General features: G+C 36.0%; 1 protein-coding gene across 1 annotated transcript in view; it reads right to left on the bottom strand.

Moving 5' to 3' along the window:
• The window catches only part of CNTN1 (contactin 1), a 542,533-nt gene that overhangs the window by 128,935 nt on the left and 387,538 nt on the right, over positions 1-26,060 (bottom strand). The gene's annotated exons all lie outside the window — the stretch shown is intronic.

Raw genomic sequence — 26,060 nt, 5'->3', positions numbered from 1 at the left:
ATTACGGGTTGTACTAAAAAAAACAATGGAAGCCTAATTGTCCCTAGATCAAAATGTCTCTGAACCCCAAAAATAAACTTTTTGCCAAGGAACACAAAACACACATTTAGTTAACTTGGGTGGTGATATTATTTTGCATAATTTGCAAAAAATAATTGCCTAACAATTACTTTAGTTTTCCTTAAGCAATAATCAAAATACATTTAGTCCAATGTGTTGTACCTTTAAGGACTCTAGTTTAAAAAGTCACAATGGAAATAATGATCAATAGAATTTATGTTTTGTTCGCAAAGGATTCCATCAATAAACAGGATTTAAAATTCATTCTGAAATTTATTTTGCATCTCTGTAAACATTATTGATTAAAAAATTGATACAAAATTCAGTAAAAGCTCTGTTTCTACACCACAACAGACAATATACTGTAAACTAATATCCATAAAAAAGACCAGGATAAATATGTGACATGTTCATTTAATAGGTTGTATTCAGTGGCATCTGCAGAAATTAAATATGAGGGCACTTCTCAAATGTCCACGGTTGTTTTGTGGGTGGGACGGCAACAGGAGGGATGATCACAATTTGGGAACACAGAAGGCAGCCATTGTGGGACAATACTGGTTATAATTATATAGCAAAACCAATTCTACTTAACCATACATACAAAACTAGTTTAATTAAAGAAGATGATCTTTTTTTATTTAATGCAAAACTTCTAATTCCTTAGGAAGACCAAACTGAAGCAGTTGTGTCATTAATATTTCCGTGTTGGAGAGGCAATAAACATCAGAGCCTCTGAGATCACAAGCACTTGCGAATGCACTGGCACAGAGAATTGTGATTAGGGAGGACTCTGGTTAGGATTAATGTGCAATTACTCTGCAGTCTATATAATATAGCTCATTGTTTCTCAACAGCGGTCTTCAAGTTCCCCCAACAGGCCAGGTTTTCATTATATCAATACTAGTGCACAGGTGAAGTAATCAGTTGATGGGTGAGAGCAGGTTAGTAATCATGATGTTACTTCTCAGCTAATTACTTCACCTGTGCACTGGTTCAGCTATAATGAAAACGTGGCCTGTTGGGGGTACTTGAGAACTGGGGTTGAGAAACACTGATGTAGTTAACAATGTCACAGAGTCTGGGGTCATAAGCCAATATAGCAAACAGCCACTATTATTTAGTAACATGCAACCAATATACATATAATAACAATTAGTGAATAATCCATTCACTGAAATGGAGCTGCTATGAAAAAATTGCAGTTACTAGATTTTTTCATAGTGACTCCATTTTAGTGACAAGCAAATAATCTACCTTTATGTGGGAAAACAAAAAATAAAGAAAAACTGCTCAGAAGATCAAACTTTCCTTACACAAGCTAAAACATTAGAAAAGAAATTTCAAGATAAAGGATATGGAGATAATGTAATCAAAGAAGCAAAAATACAAGCAATAAAGAAAGATAGAACAGAATTATTAAAATACAAGAGGAAAGATGCCAATAAAAATACATGTAATCAAGTATCATTCATAACAGAATATAATGAAGACCATAAAACTATAAAAAAGATCCTAGATAAACACTGGCATATAATTAAGAAAGATCCACTTCTGTCAGACATTATAGATCGACATCCTACTATAATATATAGAAAAAACAAAAATCTAAAGAGTATGCTAGCACCTAGCCAGTTCAATAAAAACATGAAATCAAGACAACAAGATTTACTAGGCAATAATCTTCAAGGTTTCTATCCTTGCAATAGCTGTAAAGCTTGCAAATTTGGTAAAAAAAGATAAAGAAGTGATATCCTCTAATAATAATTATAAACATCTAATAAGAGAGACAATCAGATGCTCAGATATTAATGTAATCTATCTAATACAATGCCAATGCAAATTACAGTATTTAGGACAAACTAGTAGACCTCTACACGATAGAATAAGAGAACATCTCTCAAATATAAAACGTGGTAACTGTAAACACTTACTCTCAAAACATTTTACAGAAATACATCATAAGAAACCAATAGGATTCAAGTATTGGGGTATCAAAAAAGTTCTGAATAACAGAGGAGGAGATATAGAAAACACTTTACTATTAAAAGAAGCAGAATTAATATTCAAATTTAATACATTGACACCGAATGGTCTCAATGCAGAACTCAACCTGAACCCGTTTATATAAAGTTAATACAGATACCTCACTGATTATGAAATAGTTCTATATAACATATAATCCTCAAAATGTATCTTAATATAAAACCCTCATTTTTACAACCTCTTTATTATACACAGACGCTACAACATCTATAAGGTTTAATATCAATCCCTAGATATGGCGACCTACTGACATATAACTGTATTATAATCATTGATATACAAGTACTTGGGTATATCTCCTATTGCTGTGATCCTTTTACAAATATACCCATTATATCCTTTCTTATATATAATTATTTGATATACATCCATCTATAATCATCCGTCTAATGGTTTAGATCCGAATTAAACACCTCATTTGTGCAAGAGTGAATATATGTAACTCTCTTATATATCGTAGAATCAGTATAAGTACTAAGCGAAAACTGTTTGTTTTTATCTCTCAATATGCAGAATGATACATATGTGTTATTGTGATATCCTGATACTATCAGTTTTGATTACGAGTTTTATTACTATTAGATGCATAGACAAATAGCCAATCAACCGCTTGAAATCCGATATCTTGGGAGGAGTTTTTCAACACCCAGACTACTAGAAATAGAGCCATAGAAAACACACAGGAATAGAAAGTCTTGATAAAGGCGCATACCCAGCGCTGAAACGCGTAGATTTTGACAATCTAGTGTGACCGAATTTGGCTCCAGCGAGAAAACCTCACAGAACCGCTACTGCACCACTCCCCCTAAGACCCGGCTATCCGATTGGACCTCTGAGGACCACGTGATTACTCTGTGCACACGTCAGGGTAGGAAGGACTGACCGGGAAATTTAAAGGTGAGACGCCGACTATAACAAACCATCACAGCTGACATTGGCTTACACGGCAACACGCCGAACAGAGACACCATCCCGGGACAGTTACAGCCTTCCCATAACCCACGAAATTTGAAGAGGAGGTAAGGGATATCAGTAGTCCGGCAGGGGTGAGCAACTTAAATAACTTTGTATTACTCAGTTTTTATTACGGGATTATAACAAGCTACATATATTGGAAGTTAGCTCCTTGGATCCCATTCAATAGTTGTGGCCACAACTTTTTACATCTTACACATCACGCTGAACTGCAATTGTGATATTGTCGATCAAGGACTTATTCATACGGACAAGAGTGTCCTTTTTACAGCTATTTTTAGCGCTTTTATTGTCTATGCTCACAAAGCCATTTTATCATAACGACACAGAGTAATCATTCCATTTGCTTATGTAATGCTATGTGTCAACCTTCTTAATAATTGTGTATTTGTTTTAATTACTTGGATGTATATACCTATATACATATTATCTGTATAACAGATTCCCATTGAGGACCTTTCGTAGTAAAAATATTTTACCCATAACCTGTACCAGCTTTATAATTTCTACACTTTGATTATTGCTTTCTTGGATCACATTTATATTGTATTTTTATATCATTTGTATCACATCTTTATTGGATTACACATTGCTCTTATATTGAACTTTATATTGACTTTTCCTATTGAGGACCCACAAGTATACTAACGCAATTAGTATATTAATAGCCACATAATCACGCCAACAACTCACATGATAGTGGTATACCAACATAGGGTCAAAACATTCTATCCCATCTATATTGGATTACACTTTGCATTTATATTGTATTTTACCTATTGAGGATTCACAGTATATTAACCGCCACATATATTAACAGCCACATAATCACGGCCAACAACCCACTTGATAGTACCATACAAACATAAGTTATACATAGGTTTGTCATTATTTAATGAGCCTTTAGCACACACGGACACCAGATATATTTTTTTGATATTTTTACCTAGAATACACACACAGTGTGATAGTATTCCCTCACTGATTAGATTCTATTTTTTTCCAGCCTATTAAACATTAATAGGTAGTCTACTCTTTGCTCTGTTCTTGGAGCGCACCCCCTCCCCCCATTTGTTTTTAGATTTCTATATTTTCTGATACTGGGAGCATATCAGAATTAGGGGTAGCCAGTTTGAGTCCTGCACTTATATCACCACACACCTATTAAACAAAAACAAAAAATGTATTATAATTAAATATTCTTTAGGTAGTAAAATGTAAAGAATTCAGGTAACTCTAGAAGAAACAACACCATTTGTTGCTGTTTTATCAGTTCATAGCTTTATGTTCTCATTGTAACGATGCATAAGTCTCACATTGCCCAAATTATGTTCTACTCAACATCAATAAGACTCAGGACAAATGAAGCTGTCTGTTTGCTAATTGGCCTAACCATAGAATTATATCAATAATTTATTTTAGCCATACAAAATAGACGCCCCATTAAGAAATATGTGTCTAGAACACTGCACAATTATGAAGGATTTAGTTCAAGCTGTCTATTTATTGGTGAATCCTCAGTTGTAAAAGATCTTCAACTTTAAATAAATCAATTCAGAAGACCTCAGGGAAAAAAGGGTAACCCACATAGTGAAGGTCTGTAAGGTAAAATGCTGTTGATTTGGATAAGAGGAAACCAACCCCACATTTAAGAGGAGTTATAACTTACTCTCAGTATCAGCACATAATACCATCCACCCCGTAATAAAAGAACAAGCCGTGCTGGTCTGAAGAATTTTTTTTATTAAAACATAAAAGGTAAAGGATCTAGTACACAAGGTCGGAAAGAGAGACTAGTACACCAATGATGCTAAAGCTCTTTGCATGTGAGAAACCCAGGATCATAGCGCTGTCATAGCGCACTTTCGGGTTATCGACTTCCAGAAACCTACCAACTTGTTGGTTTTGGCGCACCCTCACTTACTGACTTGCTAATGTCTTTAAATAGGCGCACTCAAGCTATGCTGGTTGCCCGTGTATAGTTATTATGTGTGCTAATTATTCTTTTTTCTTTTTATCTCAGGTTAATGACTCTTTACCTGGATTTGGACCTCTGAGTGATATAGAAAACACTTTACTATTAAAAGAAGCAGAATTAATATTCAAATTTAATACATTGACACCGAATGGTCTCAATGCAGAACTCAACCTGAACCCGTTTATATTAAAGTTAATACAGATACCTCACTGATTATGAAATAGTTCTATATAACATATATCCTCAAAATGTATCTTAATATAAAACCCTCATTTTTACAACTCTTTATTATACACAGACGCTACAACATCTATAAGGTTTAATATCAATCCCTAGATATGGCGACCTACTGACATATAACTGTATTATAATCATTGATAGTACAAGTACTTGGGTATATCTCCTATTGCTTGTGATCCTTTTTACAAATATAACCCATTATATCCTTTCTTAAATATAATTATTTGATATACATCCATCTATAATCATCCGGTCTAATGGTTTAGATCCGAATTAAAACACCTCATTTGTGCAAGAGTGAATATATGTAACTCTCTTATATATCGTAGAATCAGTATAAGTACTAGCGAAAAACTGTTTGTTTTTATCTCCTCAATATGCAGAATGATACATATGTGTTATTGTGATATCCTGATACTATCAGTTTTGATTACGAGTTTTATTAACTATTAGATGCAAGACAAATAGCCAATCAACCGCTTGAAATCCGATATCTTGGGAGGAGTTTTTCAACACCCAGACTACTAGAAATAGAGCCATAGAAAACACACAGGAATAGAAAGTCTGATAAAGGCGCATACCCCAGCGCTGAAACGCATAGATTTTGACAATCTAGTGTGACCGAATTTGGCTCCAGCGAGAAAACCTCACAGAACCGCTACTGCACCACTCCCCTAAGACCCGGCTATCCGATTGGACCTCTGAGGACCACGTGATTACTCTGTGCACACGTCAGGGTAGGAAGGACTCTGACCTGCGGAAATTTAAAGGTGAGACGCCGACTATAACAACCATCACAGCTGACATTGGCTTACAACGGCAACACGCCGAACAGAGACACCATCCCGGGAACAGTTACAGCTCTTCCCATAACCCAAGAAATTTGAAGAGGAGGTAAGGGATATCGGTAGTCCGGCAGGGGTTAGCAACTTAAAATAACTTTGTATTACTCAGTTTTTATTACGGGATTTAACAAGCTACATATATTGGAAGTTAACTCCTTGGATCCCATTCAATAGTTTGTGGCCACAACTTTTTACATCTTACACATCACGCTGAACTGCAATTGTGATATTGTCGATCAAGGACTTATTCATACGGACAAGAGTGTCCTTTTTACAGCTATTTTTTAGCGCTTTTATTGTCTATGCTCACAAAGCCATTTTATCATATCGACACAGAGTATCATTCCATTTGCTTATGTATTGCTATGTGTCAACCTTCTTAATAATTGTGTATTTGTTTTAATTACTTGGATGTATATACCTATATACATATTATCTGTATAACAAGATTCCCATGAGGACCTTTCGTAGTAAAATATTTTACCCATAACCTGTACCAAGCTTTATAATTTCTACACTTTGATTATTGCTTTCTTGGATCACATTTATATTATATTTTTATATCATTTGTATCACATCTTTATTGGATACACATTGCTCTTATATTGAACTTTATATTGAACTTTTCCTATTGAGGACCAACAAGTATACTACCCGCAATTAGTATATTAATAGCCACATAATCGACGGCCAACAACTCCACATGATAGTGGTATACAACATAGGTCAAACATTTCTATCCCATCTATATTTGGATTACACTTTGCATTTATAATTGTTTTTACCTATTGAGGATTCACAAGTATATTAACCGCCACATATATTAACAGCCACATATTCACGGCCAACAACCACTTGTATAGTACCATACAACATAAGTTATACATAGGTTTGTCATTATTTTAATGAGCCTTTAGCACACACGGGACACCAGATATATTTTTTCGCATTTTATTTTGATATTTTTACCTAAATACACACACGAGTGTGATAGTATTCCCTCACTGATTAGATTCTATTTTTTCCAGCCTATAAACATTTATAGGTAGTCCGACTCACTGCTCTGTTCTTGGAGCGCACCCCTCCCCCATTTGTTTTAGATTTCTATATTTTCTGATACTGGGGAGCATATCAGAATTAGGGGTAGCCCAGTTTAGTCCTGCACTTATATCACCACACACCTATTTAAACAAAAACAAAAAATGTATTATAATTAATATTTCTTTAGGGTAGTAAAATGTAAAGAATTCAGGTAACTCTAGAAGAAACAACACATTTGTTGCTGTTTTACAGTTCATAGCTTTATGTTCTCATGTAACGATGCATAAGTCTCACATTGCCCAATTATGGTTCTACTCAACATCAATAAGACACAGACAAATGAGGCTGTCTGTTTGCTAATTGGCTAACCATAGAATTATATCAATAATTTATTTTAGCCATAACAAAAATAGACGCCCTATTAAGAAATATGAGTCTAGAACACTGCACAATTATGAAGGATTTATTTCAAGCTTGTCTATTTATTGGTGAATCCTCAGTTGTAAAAGATCTTCAACTTAAATAAATCAATTCAGAAGACCTCAGGAAAAAAGGTAAACCACATAGTGAAGGTCTGTAGGTAAAATGCTGTTGATTGGATAAGAGGAAACAAACCCACATTTAAAGGAGTTATAACTTACTCTCAGTATCAGCACATAAACCATCCACCCCGTAATAAAAGAACAAGCCGTGCAGGTCTGAAGAAATTTTTTTATTACAACATAAAAGTAAAGGAATCATAGTACACAAGGGGGGAAAGTGGACTAGTACACCAATGATTGCTAAAGCTCTTTGCATGTGAGAACCCCAGCATCCTGAAAGGATCATTAGCGCTGTCATAGCGCACTTCGGGTTTATCGACTTCCAGAAAACCTACCCAACTTGTTGGTTTTGCGCACCTCACTTACCTGACTTGCTAATGTCTTTAAAATAGCGCACTTCAAGCTATGCTGGTGCCCGTGTATAGATTTATGTGTGCTAATTATTCTTTTTTATCTCAGGTAATGACTCCTTTACCTGGATTTGGACCTCTGATTGTTTGCTTTCCTGCCTTCTGACCTTTTGGACTGCCTGATGACTACATATTGGTTCTACCTATAGCCTTCCTAAAACCTGACCTCGGCCGTGTCCCAGACTCCTTTCTTCCCTATTTATTTTGTGCCTTGATATACGACTAAATACTGAACTCCTGCTGGCCTGATGTCTCTTCTTTTCTGAGGCCGGTACAAGTGCTCCAGGCATTCTACGGTGTCCTTCACTCGCATGCGGGTTTTATTCAGGGAGTTGGGGACAGAGTTACATTAAGCGACTTCTCAGACTCTTGGTCATTTCCTGTTTTTTTTTCCAGTTAATGTAAATTTAGAAACTATTTTTGATTTTTGTATTTAATTAACCCAAATGAAACAGGATAAACTTTAGCATTTTTACTGTGTTTCTGAAAGGTCAAGTGCTTCAAATGCATTTGCATATTATTTCTTGGATTTATCAAAGGCTGATTTGTCATCAAAGGGACAGTAACCACTTGTGTACTATAAGAGATTGAGATTCTAATATAAAAACATAATTATGCATAATAAATGTTCATATTTTATTTTGCCCCCTTTTCATGTATATTTTTTATTTTTCTACATCTTCACAAGGTCTCACCCTGCTACATTTCTTTCCTATCATTCGGTTTGCAAACTAATAATTTCTGCTGATGCCAAACAATGGTGATTTTTTTTTTTAACACAACAGTATCAAGCACTGTCTTTTCCATGTGCAAGTACAAGATTGCCTTCCTAGAAATAAAGAATGTGTTGGGGAATTTGATCATTGAAAAACATTTGCAACATACAATACAAGGTTATAAATCTGTTCTAATAATGTGCAATGTTAAATCTAATAACTATTGCAGAAAAATAATGTAATTACAGGAGTTTACCATCACTTTAATTACATATTATACAGTCTTGAATAAATGATCAGTTTACGGTGAGTTTGAAGGGTTCAATGCATTATATTTGGTGGTTCCTGCATAGAGATATACCTAAAAAAAAAAAAAAAAATGAAAAATACTTGCCTTTTAGTAAACTATTTTCAAGGGGCTTTCCTCTTTTTTATGCTATGATACTAGATGTATACTATATTAACACTAGCTGACACACTGCATCACCTTCCTGACTTTCAACCGTTTAGATGTTAGTGAAGGTTTTTAACTTCAAAGACTCTCAAGCCATACGAGTACAGATTTTTCACAGTAAAAAGATATACTTTTTACCGCTGATATCTTTATTCAGTTTCAGACAGTATCATAGCTTTAAAGATAAAGGGGAGTTTGAACACGCCTAGACTGTTATACATTTCAAACATTTAAGGGATTCATCTTTTTTTTCTTTTCTTTTTTTAAATTCCTGGAGTAAAAAAAAATATCTGATATCTAAGTCTGCAAATTGAATACTTTATATGACTGAAATACTTCAAACAAAAAATACTCAGCAGGACACACAACATAGATGTCTACATTTTCATCCCTTTAAGTAAAATTAAATTTGACTTACATGACATAATATACAAACTTAATTAATACATTTAAGAAATGTGTATCCATTTACATAAAACCCCAACATTTCCAATTTACTTCTGTATCAATAATATTTCTTTTGGTGGTATTTGGGGTTTTGTTTAGCTTTCGTTCCTTGTAGAGCGCTTCTCTTTCTGTATGTATTTGTGTTATGAGCATGGGGAATTCTCCCCTAAGGGTGATGAGGAAAACGCAATGTGGACTCCTTGCCCAATGTGGCTTAGAGGGTTATGCTGCACCTTACTAATGAGGCCCACAGAAAGCCAAATGATCATCTGAGGTTGTCATGTTCCTAGATGGTAACTCACCATAGGCAACTGAGATGTTGTTTGTTCCTTGTAGAGCACTTTAGGTTCTGTATGCATTTGTATTATGACCCTGGGGGAAGTCTCCCTAAGATTGATGGGGAAACCAGATGTGGACTCCTTGACAATGTGCTTAGAGGGATATGACTGCATCTCACTGACGAGGGCCAAAGAAGGGCTAAAATGATCATCTTTGGTTGTCATGTTCATTGTTCAGATGAGGATTGCCTGGTATTTTGGGCTGCAATGACCTTACTAGGTGGGATCAGACTGATAACTATTCAGGAATATTGAATATGTTTTACTCTCCAGCACCTTTGTATCAAACATGATTAAGGGATAACACCCGAAACGTTGTTGTTCTATGTTTGTTTTGGAGTAGATGTAAATAAATATACAATCTTTTATTTCTGGAGTGCTGTCATCTGCCTCTTTTTTATACTTCAGGAATGATCTCATCTATGTTCTCATCTCTGAAAAGCAGAGTTGGGCTAAAAGAGGTGCTCTTAGGTGGCAACTAGCTATAAAACAAGCTACCCAGCTGTTGTTCTTTCCAAGTAGAGCACCCTTCTCTCTGTATATCATTCTTTGTTGAATAACCTAGGTTTTGTTGGCAAGGTAGCGTTCTTGTGTCTGGAGAACTATATATCATTTGGACAATAGATGGCAGCAGTGTTTTGAAACAATTTAAACACCGTAAAAAGCATTCTTTTAAAGTTGATGTCAAATAATATTCCATACAACAAAGCATGCTCCTAAGCCACAACCTACATGTTTTTCCACAAAGGATACAAAAGTAGTAGAGTTTGATACAAAACCAAAGTTTGTTCAATTTGTACACTTTATCTGAACCACAATAATAAAATTTTGGGTGTCATATTCCTTTAAAATGACTAGTTTTTTCCATTTTGAAAACACTGTCCCTTTTGTCCCCAGAACTTTTGAATAGACAACAAATTTTCTATTTTTTTTATTGTGACTGTTACTTTGATTTTATTTTTATATGTACAACGCCTCCATGGTGCGCTATCCATATAAATAGCACTTCACTTGTAATCTTGGGCAATAATGCTGACATTGATAAAAGTGTAGACACATTTATTTTTAGAGCAAAATTATTTCTAGTTAAAAATGTATATAACCATAACCCAAAAAAATGGCAATATGTATATTTTTGGGGGATAATTAAGAGAATACTAATAAACACTGGTGTTTATTTTTTTTAAGTTTTTAATTTTTTAGTAAGGTTGTGAGAAAGTAAAACATTAAGATAACATTTTGCGGAATAATGACAAGCTTCATCACCATTATTTATGACATAGCAACAGAATAGATAGATTCATTCACATATAGCCAAAAGCTTTAAAGGGACAGTAAAGTCAAAAAAAAAAATCTTTCATGTTTTAAATAGGGCATGTAATTTTAACAACTTTCCAATTTACTTTTATTACCAATTTTGCTTTGTTCTCTTGGTATTCTTAGTTGAAAGCTAAATCAAGGAGGTTCATGTGCTAATTTCTTAGACCTTGAAGACTGCCTCTAATCTGAAAGCTTTTGAAAGTTTTTCAACCACTAGAGGGTGTTTAGATTCATGTGTTTCATATAGATAACATTGAGCTCCGGCACGTGAAGCTCCTAAGAGCAAGCACTGGATTGGCTAAAAATGCATGTCTGTCAAAAGAACTGAAATAAGGGGGGCAGTTTGCAGAGGCTTAGATACAAGGTAATCACAGAGGTAAAAAAGTATATTATTATAACTGTGTTGGTTATGCAAAATTGGGAAATGGGTAATAGAGGGATTATCCACCTTTTAAAACAACAAAAATTCTGGTGTTTACTGTCCCTTTAAGAAAAGGCAATAAAAGAAATAACAGTGATTGCACAAACATAATAAACTGAACCTCTTTTTTTTTTAAGTGGTATTAATTCCTCTCGTTTTTACAGAGGGTCACTCATGGACCCAGATGAACTGAAATTACATTTAGAGGAAGTTTAATGATACAAATGGTCACTTGGACCTTTGAACTATAAACTTAATAAGAGCATAACATGATAATAAAGTATGATATTTAAGTTTCAGTGATAGTATGATATAGTAAATATCATCTTAAATAAATATGTATTAGTAAGATTTCTAGTGTGATATACTGTAAATATAACAAATATAAACGAGAAAGGAGCTCCTTCTACATGAAAATCAATTGATAACCAGTCAAAATGGTAGTATGGTCACTTAAAGTAGACTAAACTAACTCCCTGTATTCTAAAGTTAAAGATAAAGGTCATGCAACAGATGCATGCATGGGTAAACTGGCCATAGGTTCTATAATACAGTTATTTGTATTAGGCATCTTACCTTTGGACAAGGCTAAGAAACTGGAAGAAGTAAAATGGTCTCTCATCAAGATCTCTAAATATTTATGAGTAAAATATCTACTAAACATATTACAGATGTAAATAAAAATATTTAAAATGCTAACATAGGATTGACCTTAATAATTGAAATATTAGTTTTTAGAGCTAGTGGGATGTAGAATTAAGCACACTTTAGCTGATTAGGAGACAGTAACTCAAAAACCTAGTAAACAATAAGATGAGGGTTAGGAGCAAGGTTATATAATAACTGGGTTTTGAAAAGATTACACATTAGAGCAAGTAGTTTAAAATGCTATCTTGCTAGGTATATATATCCAGCTAAAGCATAGGTGTAACCCTAAGGTATATAAAAAAAAAACTTTCACATAGAACACATCTATAATGTATTTAATTGTAGAGCAAGGGTATGTGGCATTCATATCTAAAAGTTATGTCCCAACCCATGTGTAAGAACTCAGCTATATACATTGAACCTAAACGTCCTCATAAATAACTGAAGAATAATGGGTAGGGATGGGAGTTTCAGAATCCACTACTATGGACCAGGGTAATCTAAAGAGTGGACCATATCGGGTGAGTCATCCCCACTCCGATTTTTCAGAAAAACCAAGTCACTAACGAAGCATCAAGCTTATGATATCTCGAATTGTCAGACTCCACCACTCCACCTTTGACAAGTGGGTAGAAAGTGGTGAGGGATGTAGTGCCATATTATTGAGGGGCATGAGATCAGCCAGCAAGTATGACCACTCAACAGTGGCAATGTATTGTCTCGTGTTGCGGATTAGGGCTTGTGAAGCATCCATGGAACTGACATTCCCTGTGGGCTGCAAGTGATTCACCACTTCCTGACGGATGGCTACGGGATCCCCGGCACCTCCAAGGAGATTGGTCACATCCTCCTCCAGAGAAGCCAAGGGCAACATCACTCCATGTGCCTCCAGGAAGTACAAAATGGGCCGTCTCATACTACTGATTGGCTCACGCTGTGGTATTCTGTGGAGACTATCATGCACACTAAATAACGGTGGCTCAAATCTCATATATGCTGTTGTGACCGGGAGGTACTTGTCGCAGTCTGTATGCTCATGTCTGTACTTGGCAATGGGTCTATCGATTTAATGACTTACATCAGGTTGTTGAAATTGCGATCCATATGGAGCTCAAAGGCCTCCAGCTAAGTTCTCAAAATTATGTGGACATCCTCAATTGTGATAAGAATGGGTAAATAGAACAGTCCTTACAAGACTGTAAGACCCCGGGTAATGGGGGGGGTGTTGAGGTTCCTCAAGTAGTACACCGCCCAAGGCCTCATTGGTCCAGTTTAGAGCTCAGAGATGTATATAAATTAGGAAAAAGTATGTCAGGCTTGCCTACCATCTACATTATATGCCCTTTGTATAAGAGCTCTAAAATAGATGTTCAACAGTTCAAGTGAAAAACGGTAGATTAGCAGAGTTTAAGATGGAGCTTCTGCAAATGTGACTGAGGGCCATCTTTGCCCGGACATGCCCCCCTTGTGTTTATTTTTAAAGACACAATAGCTCCAGTGCAAGGGAACAAGTGATGTATAAGAAAATCAGATCATTAGAAGATGAAAGTTCCTGGCAAATGTGAATTCGGGAAATGTTCTCCATTGTAATGAAATTATATTTTTATAGTATGTAAATGCATGTATATAAAAAGAAAAAACAAATAATTTATCTCTAAAGATTGTAATAAAATATAAGGGGGCGCTCGTAAAAGGATAATATTGCTTAGATGTTAGCAGTTAACAGTATGTCAGGCACAATGTACAATATACAAATGACCATATTAAGTATACATACAAATTTCGGAATTGCAACAAAATGTCCCCAAGCAAGAAAAGTGCACTTCTTGGATATAGGGGAATCCTCCTTAAAATAGATTATCGTATGTTGGCTGCCTCCTCCTCACCGACTGATCCGGGTTAGAGCTGTAGAATATAAAGAAGAACAGAGGGGCACCTCATGTGTAGAATCATCAAACACAAATATGGACTCGATATAACCAATGTGCTAGTAGATGCAGGCTGTAGAATTATCGGGTGTAACAGCTCGCCCACAGCTAGGATTTTCTGTGTGCTGCAAAGGATATATAAAGCATAGACAGAAGGAATTACATGTGCAGATCAATCAGAGTGTAGCCATATGTAATTTACTGATGTTAAATGGATACTCACATATTGACCAAGCACACCAATGTGCTGGTAGATGCAGACTGACAGATTTGTAGAAGGTGTGTCAGCTCACCCCACTGAGGTCCTCCCAATGGACAGGATCCAGGTGCAAGGAAGTGCCAATAATGGTACTCCAATATGAACTCAATGATCACAGGCAGGTAAGGTGTTTCCACTCAATTTCGGTTTTAGTAAAAAATGGTATTTATTAAACAGTTTAAAAACAAATACAGAAGTGGAATAAGGGTATCCAAATATCCCCTATACATGCAACGTGTTTCTCGGTGCTATAAGGCCGTTTCCTCAGGCATAGTATACACCTTACCAATACACCTGCTTTATATATCTCCTACCTAACAGAAATAAACCATATCCTCCCTTTTGGGGGGCGTGTTCTCTAATTAATTACATACACCTGCATGCTCAGAATATACACTCTGAATCTACCTATATGAACCTTAAAGTTGTATACCTTATCTTACACCATATGTATAAAGCAACAATCTATATCCTATACAATCAAGTGGCGACATAGAAAATATATATACATTTCATTTCATTATCCATCTCTAAAATAAAAGATATATGTCCCATTTCATTTTATGTTACATCTCATCAACATTTCATTTCATTATCCATCTCTAAAATAAAAGATATATGTCCATTTCATTTTATGTTACATCTCATCAGCATTATCGTCAATGGTTTTCACAATCAGCCAGTTTTTTGTCTTCACCAATATCTTCATTCTGTCTAACAATGGATAATGATACCTTATCTTTTTGTAGATCTTTATTCAATCTATATATAAGACCTAATATGACGATATAAGGGATATAGTATTTCCCCTTGGTGTTTATGTAAACAATTGGCATGTCAGTCTAGTTTTTCCATCTGTTTTTATTATTTTAATTTTCCACAAACATTTTTATGAAAAGAACCCCTAACTAGCGTATCTACGCAAATCCTACCTTTATTTCTTTATTTAGTAGACAGTTGATTCTCTTTTCTTGAATGCAAGATGTTAAAAGTATATGTCTCGGGTTTTTTAACACATTCCGGATTATTTGCATACAGAGCATGTTACACTTACTTCCGGATTCCGTGTGTTTTCAATTTCACTTAGCCAATAAGTGCTCTAACCTGTGTATTGGGGGAGTATTAGTTCAAGGGGCCTATCAGGACGGAGGTGTGTCCGTCCTTATCGCAACCTACTTCATCTCTGTGCCTATGTGGTAGGCTGTTGTGTACTCTGCCCCTCAAAAACTACCATATGATTGGTCTTTGTAAATCATCGTTAGTATGATTAACTGAAGTAAATACTCACCGCAATGAGCCGCAGAGCATACTATAGTGCCATCACTAAAGTGTCATTACTACTCAATGTCTCCACTATCATGCAAATTGCCATAGCCAAAGGCATATTATTCAAAAGGGTAAAGAAATGTACATACACTATATACGGCTCCCCAACAATATCAATATACTTAACCCATGATAGTGTCCTATCCATACCTCAAAATATACCGTATCCCTAAAAATAGTAATGAGCCCATAGCTTCAAAAACCGGAAATTAACCCGTTCCCTATCATGACCGTCACAATATGCTATATCAAATCATTATTAGTGTGAATGATATCCACAAAACCTATTTATAGATTTAATACCTCAAACCCAAACAGAAGCACAAAACAATTGCTACTACCCTACTAGTGTTAATGTAAAAATATGTAAGTGTGTGATGTGTAATTAAATAAATTAGTAATATAATTTTGACATAGTTGTAAAAGGCCGCCTATGAGTAAGGTACTATAATAGTGGATCAGATCAACTGACCTATTTTCTTGTGGTCTTATATAGTGTGTTTGATAATAAAGTGTATTACAGTTCTGTATATAACTAATAACTTGTGATATAGTGATAATCTAAGTATGTGCCCTATATTAAAATATCTTTATTGCATGTACCCAAATAAAATCTACAGGAGGTCAATAGATATTAACCACCATACCTTATTATAGACACATTCATATGTGCTATTATGATGTGTATTTTAACCCCTAAGTGTTAAATTTAATATACCCCCAGTATGATAATATATGTATTAAATAATAGTCAACTAGACAATGGGGGATATTTATCAAGCTGTCAACCTGAAATACACTGGATTTCCACAGCGTAATTGTGGCGAGCTTAATTCGACCTAGTTATTGACACCTACAAAAGTTGAAATCTGTGAGGTAACATACGATCCGCAGGTCTCAAACCGACACAGATCGATGCTTACATCATTACAGATGTTCCGAATACACATTTGGCACTATTTGACACTTTTTTCAAAGTTATCAAATAGTTAACCAGTACGCTCGGGGCTATTCTGGCCCAGCATACCTGGTTTGAATCCGCCACCCTGGAGGCCGCAGATGCCATAGGAATCAATGGAAGTCTGAAAGCAGCGAAAGCTTATGTTTGATGCTGCCAGATATCCCATTGATTTATATGGTAGAAAACCAGTTACGTTTACACCTAACACCCTAAAATAAACCCGAGTCTAAACACCCCTAATCTGCCGCCCCGACATCGCCACCACCTACATAATGTTATTAACCCCTATCCGGCCGCTCCCGGACCCCACCGCAACTAAATAAAAGTATTAACCCCTGGCCTCCCACATCACTACCACTTACTAAACCTATTAACCCCTAAACCGCCAGCCCCCCCACATCGTCATAAACTAAATTAAGCTATTAACCCCTTAACCTAACAACCCGCTAACTTTACATTAAAATTACAACATCCCTATTTTATAATAAATTTAAACTTACCTGTAGAATTAAATTTAACTATATTAAACTATTAATTAACCTACCCTAACTATTATACTAAAATTAAATTAAACTATATTAAACTATTAATTAACCTACCCTAACTATTAAACTAAAATTACATTAAACTACCAATTAAATTAACTATATTAAATATTTAAAAACCTAACCCTACTCAAATTATTTAAATCTACAATTAAAAAGTACTAAATTACAAAAAAATAAACATTAAGTTACAAAAAATAAAAAACACTGTTATAAAAAATAAAAAAACACAGTATCAAAAATAAAAAAGAATTACACCTAATCTAATAGCCCTATCAAAATAAAAAAGCCCACCCAAAATAAAAAAAGCATAGCCTACAATAAACTACCAATGGCCCTTTAAAGGGCCTTTTGCGGGGCATTGCCCCAAAGAAATCAGCTCTTTTACCTGTAAAAAAAAATACAACCCCCCCCAACAGTAAAACCCACCACCCACACAACCAACCCCCCCAAATAAAAAAACAATCAGCCAATAGGATGACAGCTCAATCCTATTTGCTGATTGGAACAGCCAATAGGATGAGAGCTGCTCAAATCCTATTGACTGAATGGAACAGCCAATAGGATTTAGCGGCTCTAATCCTATTGGCTGATTGGAACCTTTCAGCCAATAGGAATGCAAGGGACGCCATCTTGGATAACGTAACTTGCATTCAAGATCCAGTTTACGGCGGAGATCATATTGAAGAGAAGCTCCTTGTCCGATGTCTTCAAGATGGACCCGCTCCGCACCGGATGTCTTCAGGATGGACCCGCTCCTCGCCGGATGGGTGAAGATAGAAGAGGCCGCATGGATGAAGACTTCGCCCGATGGATGAAGATGGAAGAGGCCGCCCGGATCTTGCAGGCTGGATGGATCCTTCAAGTGGAACTTCAAGAACTGTAAGTGGATCGCCGGGGGTTAGTGTTAGGTTTATTTAAGTTTTTTTTGAGTGGGTTTTATTATTAGAGTAGGGTCTGGGCAGTAAAAGAGCTAAATGCCCTTTTAAGGGCAATGCCCATACAAATGCCCTTTTCAGGGCAATGGGGAGCTTAGATTTTTTAGATAGGGTTTTGATTTGGGGGGTTGGTTGTGTGGGTGGTGGGTTTTACTGTTGGGGGTTGTATTTTTATTTTACAGGTAAAAGAGCTGATTTATTTGGGGCAATGCCCTTTTGAGGTCCATTGGTAGTTTATTGTAGGCTAGGGTTTTTTTTATTTTGGGTGGGCTTTTTTATTTTGATAGGGCTATTAGATTAGGTGTAATTATTTGTTATTTTTGATATTGTGGTTTTTTATTTTTTTTAACAGTGTTTTTTATTTTTTGCAACTTAGTGTTTATTTGTTTTGCAATTTATTAATTTTTAATTGTAGATTTAAATAATTTGAGTAGGGTTAGGTTTTTAAATATGTAATATAGTTAATTTAATTGATAGTTTAATGTAATTTTAGTATAATAGTTAGGGTAGGTTAATTAATAGTTTAATATAGTTTAATTTAATTTTAGTATAATAGTTAGGGTAGGTTAATTAATAGTTTAATATAGTTTAATTTAATTCTACAGGTAAGTTGAAATTTATTATAAGATAGGGATGTTGTAATTTTAATGTAAAGTTAGCGGGTTGTTAGGTTAAGGGGTTAATAGCTTAATTTAGTTTATGGAGATGTGGGGGGCTGGTGGTTTAGGGGTTAATAGGTTTAGTAAGTGGTAGTAATGTGGGAGGCCAGGGGTTTAGGGGTTAATACATTTATTTAGTTGTGGTGGGGTCCGGCAGCGGCGGGATAGGGGTCAATACTTTTATTTAGTTGTGGTGGGGTCCGGAAGCGGCGGGATAGGGGTTAAACATTTTAGTATTGTGGCGGTGTTTAGTGACAGGGTATAAATAAAGTTGTTAAAAAGCCGAATAGCAGCGAGATCGATGACTGTTAGTTAACAACAGTCCGCTGCTCATCGCCCCGTACTTGGTGCGTGGATTTTTGCCGGCTTTTTTAATAAATATGGAGATCGTATTCAGGTCCGCTGTCGCGATATTGGGCGATGTTAGGCGAGCGTATTGGTGCCGTTGAATGCAAGAAAGTTGACGGCTTAATAAGTATTCCCCCAATGTGTAAATTATTGTGAATTATTGTGCATGTATATAAAAAGAAAAAACAAATAATTTATCTCTAAAGGATTTAGCTCAAAATTTTAAATTACTAGCTTTAATAATAGTACAGCAGTATTTCTAGCATATTCAGTGACATGTTGATGTGGCCCACACCATATAGTAGATATACAAAAAAGTATGCTGTTATAAACATGTAGCTAATAAAAATACTAGTTATGTACAATAATGTATTTTATACGATCATAATACATTTTAGTGCATCACACATGTAGCAAGAATGACAATTAAGGGTACTGAGAAACTTATGAGTGGTTCTAGAGAGAGTTACTGACTTTTGACTTTAGGGATATGAGTAATATGTGGGAAGTCTGGCATTTCATGGGCTCATCATGCTCCCTGGTGAGCTGAAACGCGTAGACCATACCAGTATCCGGCTTGTTTTGAAAAAGACTTGTAATCAAGAAGCTCCCAGGACCGTAATGCCAGAATCAAGTGGATTTAACTACTGAGCGAAGACGGTAGGAGCATCAATCTAAGGAGGATCGAAAGTGTGCACACTTTGAAGTTACAATCTACCTACTGAATAATTGTAAGATTGTCACCGACGAAAAGATATACAAGGTGCGTTACAGGTGAGCGGAAGAAAAAAGCCCCGCCCATAGCACCGGAGCACCGGGTAAGTGCTTACTACTGACTTTCCTTTTACAAAGACCCTTAGAAGTGAGGGTGAAGATTTGAAGTCTTATGGTTATATTGCACTTTAAGAACTACTGTGTATTTTACCTTCTTCATAAACAGAAAACGATCTATCTGGAGTCCTATTAACTGTTACTTGAGAGACTGTGCCTGTCAAAATTTAGTCACCAATAACATTTACAGACAGCGTTTCAGGTTTACAATATCCGGTTCCAAACTAGCTAGTAGAAACGATTAGCCCTATATCTAGCTCTGCTTATTGGTTTTAACTTTGTATCATTTTAGTATTATACTGTTAATATTAGGTACACTTAGAAAGCCTGCTATTATTAGATTAACTTAGAATGAGTGCTATTTTTTAATGTGGATTAGTATTGCCATATGGTTTTTATGTTGAAGTGAAGCTTATTAACTGTTCTACTAAATCAGAGGATTGTATTAAATGTTTTATAATAATTTGTTTGTTTTCATTAAATGTTATTTTTCAAATTGTAATCAGTGAATTGCCTTATTGTCACAACAGGGTTGGATTATTTGTTCAAGTCATTTTAAACATACCCCTATAGAAGTCAGCTAGTATTATACGCTTATTGCACTAAATTACAAATAGCCCTTAAAAGGGCCTTTTGCGGGGCATTGCCCCAAAGTAATCAGCTCTTTTACCTGTAAAAAAAAATTACAAATACCCCCAACATTAAAACCCACCACCCACACAACCAACCCTACTCTAAAACCCACCCAATCCCCCCTTAAAAAAACCTAACACTAACCACTTGAAGATCACCCTACCGTGAGACATCTTCACCCAACCGGGCAGAAGTGGTCCTCCAGACGGGCAGAAGTCTTCATCCAAGTCGGGCAGAAGAGGTCCTCCAGGCAGGCAGAAGTCTTCATCCAGACGGCATCTTCTATCTTCATCCATCCGGCGCGGAGTGGCTCCATCTTTAAGACATCCGACGCGGAGCATCCTTCTCGGCCGACAACTAAAGACGAATGAAAGTTCCCTTAATTGACGTCATCCAAGATGGCATCCCTTCAATTCCGATTGGTTGATAGAATTCTATCAGCCAATCGGAATTAAGGTAGGAAAAATCCTATTGGCTGATTGCATCAGCCAATAGGATTTTTCCTACCTTAATTTCTATTGGCTGATAGAATTCTATGATAATGAAGACTTCTGCCCGTCTGGAAGACCACTTCTGCCCGGTTGGGTGAAGACGTCTCACTTTAGGGTGATCTTCAAGGGGTTAGTGTTTTTTTTAATGGGGGATTGGGTGGGTTTTAGAGTAGGGTTGGTTGTGTGGGTGGTGGGTTTTAATGTTGGGGGGGTATTTGTATTTTTTTTACAGGTAAAAGAGCTGATTACTTTGGGGCAATGCCCCGCAAAAGGCCCTTTTAAGGGCTATTTGTAATTTCGTGTAGGGTAGGGCTTTTTTATTTTGGGGGGCTTTTTATTTTGTTAGGGGGATTAGAGTAGGTGTAATTATTTTATTATTTTATGTAATTTAGTGTTTTTTTTAGTACTTTAGATAATTGTTTTAAATGGTAATTTATTGTATTTAGTTTAGGTAATTTATTTAATTATAGTGTAGTGTTAGGTGCAATTGTAACTCAGGTTAGGTTTTAACTATTTAATAACCATTGCACCTAGTTAAAATAAATACAAAGTTGACTGTAAAATAAAAATAAACCCTAAGATAGCTAGAATGTAAATTTTAGTTATATTGTAGATAGCTTAGGGTTTATTTTATAGGTAAGTATTTAGTTTTAAAGAGGAATAATTTAGTGAATTGTAATAATTTTATTTAGATTTATTTAAATTATATTTAAGTTAGGGGGGTTAGGGTTAGACTTAGGTTTAGGGGTTAATAACTTTATTATAGTGACGGTGACGTTGGGGGCGGCAGATTAGGGGTTAATAAATGTAGGTAGGTGTTGGCGATGTCCGGTTTGGCAGATTAGGGGTTAATAATATTTAAATAGTGTTTGCGATGCGGGAGTGCGGCAGTTTAGGGGTTAATATGTTTATTATAGTGGCGGCGATGTCCGGTTTGGCAGATTAGGGGTTAAAGTATTTATTTTAGTGTTTGCAATGTGGGGGGGCTCGGTTTAGGGGTTAATAGGTAGTTTTTGGGTGTTAGTGTACTTTTTAGCACTTTAGTTAAGAGTTTTATGCTACGGCGTTGTAGTGTAAAACTCTTAACTACTGACTTTAACATGCGGTACCAGTCTTGACAGGAGAGGGTCCACCGCTCCTTTTGGAAGACTCGTAATACCGGCGCTATACAAGTCCCATTGAAAATATAGGATACGCAATTGACGTAAGTGGATTTGCGGTATATCCAAGTCTGGCCAAAAAAGTGAGCGGTACACCTGTACCTGCAAGACTCGTAATACCAGCGGGCGTTAAAAATCAGCGTTATGACCTCTTAACGCTGCTTTTTAACTCTAACGCACAACTCATAATCTAGCCGTTAATTTACTGCCATTATCTGCCTGTTAGTGGATGCAGAGGTTTCCTAAAGCAATCTCCCTACTGGCTTACACTGGCAGGTTACCTTTAAATATTGCATAGTATATATATATATATTAATAAAGAAGATTTCTTTAATCTAATATTCCAGTCTATGTCCTAACCTAACATTTAAAACTTGCACACTGTATAAATGTTGCAAAGCTCTAATAAATGTGAGCAGTCATCGGACTGTCTCATATTTCTGTTAATTTGGCTGCTAAATTATTGTTTAGTGTAGGGCACTACTGTATTACTAGATATCAGTTTATAAATGTTGTAAATAATGTTTAATATTCATTGCTGTGTATATTTTTGCTTTTGTTATGCAGTTTATACTCAACATTTGATTCATATCACATTTATGTATTTATTTTTATATTTTTCATTTGTGATAGTGATACACTTTTATATATATTTTTAAAAAACATGTTCATACCAATACTATACATAAATGCTAACACTGCTGCAACTGAATGCTCCAAATAACTTGCACGTTCCTAAGCTCCTATCATCCTGCCTAGGTATGTTTTCAACAAAGGATACCAAAATAATAAAGCAAATTTGATAGCAGAAGCAAATTAGAAAGTTGTTTAAAATTGCATGCTCTATATGAATCAATGAATGTTTAATTTTGGCTTTACCTTACAATCTCAAGGTACTGTCACTTTAAAGTAGTTTTAAAAAAAAGGTTGTGGGAGAAGCGAGGTAAGTGGACTGCTAAGAGCTAAGTGACTTTGTATCAAGATGTCTTTTTGTGACTTTAAAAATATAAAAAGTCAATAAAAGTCCATGTTTAATAGATTAAAATATCTAGCTGTATTCCACTATATTAAAATAAATGCACTAGGTATAAGATAACATGAAGACATCTGTAGCATGTTTTGGCTATGTTAAACCATAATCATAGAACATCATAATTTCTGAGTGTTAACGTGGCTGTGCAATAAATGGAAGGTGTTTGAGGATGGTTTCTGTATTTTGCGCACCCTTTTGACACACAGCACTTTTGTTCTGCATCAAAAATCATAATTAATCATATCTTCAAAGCATGTTCTAAAAGATGGAACAAGAACAGACTCAGGTAACTGATGGTTCTTAGCCTTAAAAAAGAAATCAGAATAAGGATGCAACAATTTTCCATTCTTCAATACACTGTTTATTAATTTGTATGTACCTATGCATGTAAGCACAGAGGGGAACTCCTGCTGGTTAAAACTGCATACATTTCAATGCTCACAAATTTACAACACAAATCTCTTTTTTTATTTTGAGACTTGCTATTCCTTGTGTTTATTATTAAACAGGACTCTGTATTAGACCATTCTGTTTGGAGATGTGAGGCAAAGCAAACACTTTAAACATGTAACTATACCATACCTCTCAACATTTTCTTGGTGTTTCTGGGACAGGGAGGTGAAGGGGACATGTGGGAGGTAGCCTATTGGTGTTTTGAGGGTGGAACTGTGAAATTAGAGACAGAGCCATGGGTGTGTTGTAGGCCGGGTGAGGCATGTCATGGACAAAGCCAGGGAAACTGGAAACAAAGACATGTGCACTGATGAGGAAAGTTGTGGAGGGACAGAAGACCTCCCAGCCCATGGCAATCCTGCAAAATCCTGAATGGTGGGCGGCATGCACATATTACTCATAGCTTTTTGCATTTAATTAAATTGTTCATTTTCACTACTTCAGAGTCCCACACAGAACTCATGTTATCAAATCTGGAAAACTGCTCGTGTTTTTTGTATATACTGTATATATAACTTATACAGTACTATTTATTCAGGATGTGTGTGCAAGAAATAATTTCATATTTTAGTAATTTTTTGACTAGCATGTTTAGACCTCCAAACGCTTGATGGAAATGATAAAAGATAAGTGAAAGGAGCAGATTTAATTTGGGGACAAGTCTCGTAGTTTTAAAGTGTTTAGGTTAGTGTGCAAGATTTACATTTTTACATGCTGTACAAAGTTTTATTGCAAAAGCAATGCAGCCACTGCACAAATGTAAAGCTCCTGCTCTGTATTGTGCACCCTAACCTGAAGCACATTTTACAGTTGCCTATGAACCAGCAACCTCAATGATATACAAATGCACACTACTTCTGTCACAGGGTGTGAGAATACCTAAGCTCTAAGATGGCGGCTCCTAGTACAAAGAGGCTGAGCTTCACCTTCTGGCAAAGGGGATAAATATGAAAATGGCTGAGAATAGATCTTGAATGTCCTCTCACTACCTTAAACTAAATCTTTCCAACACTGAGCTCCTTATTTTCCCCCTTTTCCAAAATCCCCAACCCCCAGCTTTCTATAACTGTTGATAATAGCATCATTACACCAATCCAACATGACTGATGTCTTGGAGTCACACTTGAGTTCAATCTCTCTTTCACTCCAGTCTTTTGCCAACTCCTGCTGTTTCCACCTTAAAAACATTTCCAAAATTTGCTACTTCTTTACACAAGACACAGTTAAGATATTAATTGACTCTCTCATTATTTCCCACCTTGAGTATTGCAACTCCATCCTCTCTTTTCTCCATAGTTGCCATCTCTCTCCTTTCAATCCATATTGAATGCCTCTGCCAGGCTTATCTTTCTTACACTGTTCCTTCAATGTTTTCCTCTAACCTCCATAATTCAACACAACATTCTCTGACATTCAAGCCTCTCATTGGCAATGCTCCCCCTTATATCTTAGACTTTTGTGCAGATTTATCAAGCTCCGTATGGACTAAAGACCATTGCTCCATAACTTGTCCGCTTGCTCTGAGGCCACGGACAGAAATCACCCCAATCGAATACGATTGGGTTGATTCACACCTCCTGCTAGTGGCCGATTGGCCGCAAATCTGCAGGGGGCGGCATTGCACAGGCAGCTCACAAGAACTGCTGGTGCAATGATAAATTTATTTATGTGCAGCGGACATGATACTCTACATCATATCATGTCCGCTCGCACTTTAATAAATCTACCCCCTAGTCTCCAGATACTCTTCCTCCCGTTCCCTTTGCTCTGCTCATGACCTCCTCCTCTTTTCCTCTCTTGTTACCTCCTTACATTCCTGTCTACAGGACTTCTCCAGGCTGGACCCTATTTTTTGTGGAAGTCACTATCTCGCTCCACAAGGCTCTCCTCTAGTTTTGAAAATTTCAAGAGCCCTTCTTTAAAGACTCTACTATTCAGGTATGCATTCAATATATACTAACCTTTTCTAACATCAGTTCCTCCCCTCTTTTGTTATCCCTGTGAACCCCCTTAG

The sequence above is a fragment of the Bombina bombina genome, chromosome 6 (genome assembly GCF_027579735.1).
Source record: "Bombina bombina isolate aBomBom1 chromosome 6, aBomBom1.pri, whole genome shotgun sequence".
Classification (NCBI taxonomy): Eukaryota; Metazoa; Chordata; class Amphibia; order Anura; family Bombinatoridae; genus Bombina; species Bombina bombina.
This window is presented reverse-complemented; position numbering and strand designations above follow the sequence as displayed.